The sequence below is a fragment of the Thermobia domestica genome, chromosome 13 (genome assembly GCF_964235325.1).
Source record: "Thermobia domestica chromosome 13, izTheDome1.hap1.1, whole genome shotgun sequence".
Classification (NCBI taxonomy): domain Eukaryota; kingdom Metazoa; phylum Arthropoda; class Insecta; order Zygentoma; family Lepismatidae; genus Thermobia; species Thermobia domestica.
The window spans coordinates 85891052-85898369 of record NC_137466.1 but is presented as its reverse complement, the minus strand read 5'-3'; the positions used below and the strand labels follow the sequence as shown (position 1 = coordinate 85898369).

Sequence of the window (7318 nt, the reverse complement as noted above, 5' to 3'; positions counted from 1 at the left end):
CTTCGAGCATGAGAGAGCCCACTATACCAGCTCCACGCAACATCTGAAACAGTGTGACCACTGCAGGTACTTTTAAGTAGATCTAGTACCTTTTATAATATTTTAGTGTTCTAGTACGTTCACCAACTAATCTAGTACTTTTCTCCTCCTCTTCTTTTCTCATAAATACATTTGGGAGAGAAAAAGGAATCTCATGATAATTTAGCAATGCACGAAAATTTCACTGTTAAAGGTGTCGGGAGGAAACAGATCAATTTCTGTCGATTTTGTGCTGTAACTATTGGGGCAAATATGAGGTACAAAAGTGTCAAGGTACGAAGGGTTAAAACTAATAAATGATGACAGTAAACAATATTATATATTAGGTGATTCGTTTAAACAGTAGGCTATTAAGGAATTAAAACTCAATTTTCTCAATAAGCCCATTTTATGATATATCTTGTTTTCTCCTGACACTCTATGTTTGTCATACTTATATTACTTTAGTGATTTTACAATGAGTTCTAACACGAAATTAAGCAGAGATTCCACCAGGATTTTTAGTTTGGGGCTGTAAAGTTAAAATTGGGAGGGCATAAATGTTTTACACGGTTTGTATCGAATTTTGACTGTAAAAAAATAAAGTTGGGAGTTCTTTCAAGAATGTAGGAGTCACCCCCCCCCCATCCGCAGGAAATCTTCTAATAAGACATTAATATCGTAAAATGTCATAAATAGTGTGAAACGGGAGCAGATAAAATTTTAGTACTTTTTCCCCAGATCTAGTACATTATTCTGCGTAGGTTAGTACGAAATATTTTTGCTGGGTGGTCACACTGATCTGAAATGAGGCGTTTATCGTATAGGCCTACTTGTTGTTAGAATTGTCGAGTTGTCGTTTGGAACTAAGACAGTGGAAGAATCAGTGGTGCCAGTAGTTATGATTTTAATATGGGAAATGCTTGAATTCGTGTAACAAGTATTTGATGGCAAAAGAATAGCAGAAAATCATGAAAAGTAGGAGTTTTTTTTTTTTTTTTTTTTTGAAATCCATAACACTTCACAATTTAGAAAAATGTATGTAAACAAATTTATTTTTTGTTTCAGAAATTATGACTCGTGAACCAATTGCGTCAATATAGACCGCCACTGATATATCATTTCCTGAAGATTTCAATAAAGAGAGGCGACCCGATGTGATGTTACAACAGAACAGATCGTTTATCTTGCCGTGTCGAAAGCATTGATCTCGATGGTCGTAAGTAAGCACATTTTTGTATTGTTTGACGCTTTATATCTCCGTAACTAAGAATTGATTTGCGTTAAATTGACAACTAGTTCTACGCGATGGAATCATTAAATTAAAACTTATGGTCAGAAAAGAAATGTCCATTGATTTGTTTACAAAGAAGTTAGTTTTAGTGACAACACAACACTGTTGCGTGCCGCAAGATGACTCTGCCTGTTTTTAAAAAGGTTAACACAGTTGGTTGCTATGAACACTTCTAACGTAGCAACAAGTAAAAATAGCATTAGAAAGGAATGTTGTGAATCGCAATGAAGCTGTCGGTTGTTTTATCCAAGCATAAGAATTCTCTTCGCATTAGCACACTCCTCTGAGCTGAAAATGAATATTTTATTTTCGCATTGGGACATGTACCGGTATGTATAATGAATATTTAATTTAGATTAAGTCCATAAAGTAGCTTTGGCACATGTTTGAATAAGCATTTGTTCCTACTTAATCAGGTTATGAATTGTTTTGCTCTTTGTGTCTGCTAAATAGTTACTCCTTAATCGTTTACTTTTCATTTTTTCCACTAGTAAATTAAGTTTCCTTTATCAAACCAAACCTTAAATATCAGACTTGGAAATACAATTCTACATTTTCAATCTCAATTGTATATATATATTGAGAGAGAGAGAGAGAGATACACTTAAGCCTGCCATACGTCCCGTATAAAACGGGACAGTCCCGATTTTGGCCCGAGTTTCCTGCGTCATCTTATAGTCGGGACAGCCGAATGTCCTGTATTTTAATCCCGTCCCATTTCTGCTATAAATCTCAGCTTATGCGAAAAGTGAAAAATTTTAAATTCTGACTTTGGCAGGGAATCCTGTAATTAGTGAATGAACAATAAGCTATAACATGTAACAACTTCGAGTAAGTTATCATACCACCCTCTCCGATTTGATAGCGAGGAAGTCAATAGACTCACAGCGCAAAGTTACGGTTGTCCGTTAGCAGTCGGAGATATCGGTAATCTATATGTATATAAATGAAAGTCACTATGTTTGTGACTTCATAACTCTTGAATCACGAGACCGATCTCGACCAAATTTGCGACATGGATGAGGTTCGGGCCTGAGATGGTTTTTATCATTTCACCATTTCACTTTGACGGTACAACTTAGGAGAGGGGAGGAAAAATATTGAAAAATGATCGAAAATGACCGATATTAGTGTCGAATCCATGGTCTTCGGTGTCGCTGAGATGAAAAATGCAAATTCAGCCCCGCAACCCGGGGGAGAAAGAATATATATGATGGAAAATGACCTATATTAGTGTCGAATGGATAGTTTTCGGGATGGCTGAGACGAACAGTGACACTTCCGATGCCGCTTAAATCCAAATTCACTCCATTATGTCCAAAATGAAAGGTATTCTCTCCGTGCGAAGAACGGATATTCTGCTAGTCTTTGATAAAGTGCACGAGCTGAGCTGTCGATAATTCATTCAAAGCGAAGTGTTCCAATTTTGATTCAACAAGAATGCCTAAACTGAAGTGTATTTTCTTCCCATTTGTAGGAAAGGTACCCGTTTCTGAAAGCAACGAAGTTGAACTATGAAGTTGATTGCAAAATTTGCAATGGTATTTTCCATTGCTCCTGGTGGGAACACGAAAATTCTCCAAAACCAAAAAACAGGCAAACATATATGGCTTCGAGTGCTTCTACATCTACAAGCACAGAGAAGATGAGTGACGTTTTCTCCAGAAAGATATTAGATAAATTCATAAGAATTATAAATGATCTTTCTGAGAGGCTAGAGACACAGAATTGTGCTTTGCTCCAGGGCTTAGAAATATATACAGTAGCTGCAACTTATTGAATTTTCGCGTATTATACTGTTGTTCATAACCAGAGTCACAGTTCATTGGATGCTGTTGAAAAGTTTGGGAGGAGGAGGGGAGATCGAAGGTGTCCCATATTCTCATAAAAAAAATATGGCAGGCTTAGATACACTAGAAGACAAACCTGTAGGTAGGGAAGGGGATTACCTTCCTAAATATCTTAAGTCCCCTCAAATTTTCAAGAAAATTGATACCCTCAAAATGTTTTAATCACTAATTTCCAACAGCTTAGTGTCCTATATTTTCAAGTTATCTTTTGGCTTCGAGGAGAATAATTAATATGATAATTTAATTACCAAACTGAATATAGGTTAATGAATTGAGCTTTGTAGGTATTACATTTCGCATTATAATGTTATTAATATTGACAGAATTAATAACTGGATGGGGATGCAGTAATTGAACTGTCTAGAGTAGAGTATCTCAACCTGGGGGTCGCGAGAGGAATTCATTGGGTTCAGGAACGTAGGTTGGAAAGGTACGAGGATCTAGTGGAGGGAAAATATATTTTGAAAATTAAAAATCACTTTTAATTTGTTACTTTGATAGAAGTGAGAAAAATAATCTTAATAAATGATGAATAGTCCAGTGTTTGTGATGGTATTATTAGTTACTAATTACTCGTATATATATATATACGAGTAATTAGTAACTAATAATACCATCACAAACACTGGACTATTCATCATTTATTAAGATTATTTTTCTCACTTAGTATAAAAACGCACTAAAATATTCAAACAAAATCATTTACCACGATGAAGATACGAGTAGCAGCAACTAAAATTTTCGAACTTACAGTCAATTTACTTAATGTTAGAGAAATAAAGCTTATTGACATTATTTTTATATGAGTGTCAATGACGTCAATCTGTTGTAGTCGCTAAATGAAATTTGAATTTCTTTTGTTTCAAATACGTACATTGATTTTATGAGATTTCTGCTTTCGAACTAATCGTTCATTACTTCTGGTAGTTTCTTTAAATTTCTTCTTTGTGACACATTTCGTAGGTACTTTATCAACTACTTAATAAGCTTAAGCGTTTACAATGCCTCATTCAAAAAAGCAGTTTCGTGAGATACGACATTACAAAATTGAATACCTATATACTTTCTCTTAGCCAGGGGTGATCTAATCTGTACGTTCTTTTTGAAAATAACTTCACATTTATCGGTCTATATGGTCGATGTAATCTGCTTTTCGTATTTTTTACTCTTGTTTTTAAACAAAGGTTTCAAGGGCAATACGGAATTTCTTCCATCAACGTTGGGTGGTTTGTGATAGCTTCATACCAAAGCAAGTCTTTCGGTCAGCATATATGACAAGCGTTCAAATATCAACATTAACTTTCATGTTCTGCTCTATAAAGAGTGAAAAGTAGATGTGACGCATTGGAGAAACACATACATGTTTGTCGTTAAGAGCTGATCTTTCTCCCTTTCTGTAAGTCGTAATCATCACGTTGGAGCAGGGGTTACAACAGAATTGTACAAGCAAGTTATTATTAAATTAATGACAGAGAATTGCAAGTAGTTTGGAAATGAGTCACTCTCTTAGTTTCGTACGTTTAATTACTTAATTACTATAAGTGAAAGAGTTGAAAATAAACTACATGCCCGTCGACCAAGAATTTCAACAAATTACGTCAAGCAGCCTGCTTTTGGAGCTCATATTCTAATAGACCAGAGAATTATTGTTAGAGAAATAGCTTTAAAAAATTACTGTTAGAGAAAAAGAGAATACTATTAGAGAAATTGCTGAAAAAATTGAAGTAAGCATTGCGAGTGTAAGAATTGTTCTAACTTAACCGAAATGAATCCTATATAGATTTCCGGCTTTCTAGAGCCTAAGAAAGGTGCTGAAGAACGTTAAATCTGAACCAATCCAATTCAATGCAATCCAATCCAATCCAAACAGGGAAAACATTATTTTAATTATAAAAAACATAGTAAGTAGGGTGTCAGGCACATCATTAACTTAAAACAAAACCAAACAAAAAAATACGTATATAGTTTTATCCATTTATATCTATCTATTTCTTGAGTTCTTCTCACAAACAACATGGTATAGGGTATACGGTAAGAAAAACAGAAAAAAGAACAAGCAGAAACAGCTGTAAGCGATAAGCAAAAGGCTTGTTAGTTATTTACAGGGGTTTTCAACCTGGGAGGCGCCGAATGTTGTCAGGGGAGGCGCGAGGACTTTTTATAAAAAGATCCTACAATGGAACATATTTATAATGCAAAACGCATACTGAAGTCTGGACCCGTCTTCTTTAGTAATACATAGTGGACTGTAAGCTTTTGTGCCATCTCTGTTCCACATACGATCAGGGATGACCCTTTCACCTTTGGCTTAAACGCGTATAATGCTTGTCAGATGGCCATTAACAATCTTTTTTATCTCTATACAATAGTACACGTACGTCTTCTTAAATATCTCTAGAATTTCGTGCGACGCGACACCATGAGAGTTTAAGTTTTCTTTCTCTTAATTTTCTGTTATTATTTTTGGGACGATTCTTGACTTTTAATCTTTTCTAAAGGACTACCGCCATTCACAAATAATTTCAAAATATGTGCCGAGATTTAATAAATTGTGTAACTCGAAACAAACTCATACATCCCGTTGACTTTGCTCATCATTTAAATGTGTCGGTTTTTATTATTTAAATTCCCTCTCTGCTCGTATTTTTCAATTTTAATATAAATATCTGACTTACCAAAATTTATAATTATTAACATCGATAAAAACAATAAAAGGTGTAGTCAGCATGTACAATGTAGAGCACCTGTATTAATGAGACGTTTCCATTAGTGATTAATAAACGAAACATACTTTATCGTAGTGATAGTCTTTCTAGGGACACATGTTGTTGATACATTTCATTTTTGACAGGGGTGGCGCGTTCAGATTTTGGTGGTTGAGGGGAACTTCAACTGTAAAAGGTTTGAAAAACCCTGCTCTACATATTACCGTTCTTGCTCTACGCCGATCGTTAAAACCGGAAATGGTTAATTTCTACCACTTCCGGTTTCAGTATCGGGTCCAGAAACAAACTTTACTCCTAACTTTTGTTTCTCTATATAATCTGACTAAATTTGGTTATGATTGCTCAAGTAGTTTTCGAGATCTTTTGTCTCCCGGGCTGGAGGACGGACATAGTAAATATATAAAGGATTTTTTGTAAATCAAACTCTTTAAAAATAATTCAGTCAATGGGCAGAATATGCGAGAAAACGTAATTTTGGTAGTTCACCAACAATGTTTCGGAGTTAGTGAATCTATTTCTAGAAGTAATTTTGAAAAGATGTCACGATGAAAGCTTGTAGAAGTATGAATTAGGCCTATTAAGATAAAAATTGGATTACTAAAATTTCTTTTCAAAATTATCACGCTCCATTATTCAGACTCCATGCAACCGTCATTTACTATACGAAAGCTGATACATTTCGAAATTCGGTTATTGGGTTTTTCTGTTATTTTATATCTATATATGTCTATTTATTTATCTATATACAGGGTTTGTCCGGAAAGTAATAGGACTGAGTCGATTTAAAAAAAAATATTGAGCCAATCGTTACAATTCTTTAAAAACTTTCAAAATAGGCTCCTTCTGCGTCGATGCAGCGCTGCCAGCGTGATTTCCAAGCATTGAAGGCGTCACGGAAGTCATTCTCCGGAATAGCCTTGAGAGCCGCGGTGCAAGCTGCTTGGATCCCTTCTGTCGTCTCAAAATGCTTGCTTTTCATCGGGCGTTTCAGGCGAGGAAACAAAAAGAAGTCCGGGGGGCCACATCTGGGCTGTAGGGCGGCTGCGGAAGCGTTGGGATGCCGGCCTTGGTCAGGTAGCTGTTCACAAGAAAGGCGGTGTGAGCCGGGGCGTTGTCGTGGTGCAGCTTCCAGTCGGCTCCGATGTCTGGTCGGACCCGATTGACCCTTCGTTTGAGTCTCTTGAGCACTTCCACGTAAAACTTGGCGTTGACGGTTTGTCCAGGAGGAACAAATTCATGGTGGACGATGCCTTTGATGTCAAAAAAGACAATGAGCATCGTTTTCACTTTGGATTTGCTCATTCTTCCCTTTTTTGGGCGAGGAGACGCCGGCGTGTGCCACTCGGAAGATTGCCTCTTTGTCTTGGGATCATACTCAAAGATCCATGATTCGTCACCTGTGATTACGTTATTCAAAAATTGGGGGTCAC

The 7318-nt window shown here is 36.1% G+C and overlaps 1 protein-coding gene across 1 annotated transcript in view; it reads left to right on the top strand.

Annotated features, from left to right (window-relative positions):
- The first annotated feature begins 1475 nt into the window (after nucleotides 1-1475).
- The window catches only part of LOC145668287 (alpha-mannosidase 2-like), a 171786-nt gene continuing 165943 nt past the window's right edge, over nucleotides 1476-7318 (top strand). The window contains exon 1 of the mRNA XM_081736010.1: nucleotides 1476-1641. The gene's annotated coding sequence lies outside the window, so the exon portion shown is untranslated. The remainder of the gene's footprint in view (nucleotides 1642-7318) is intronic.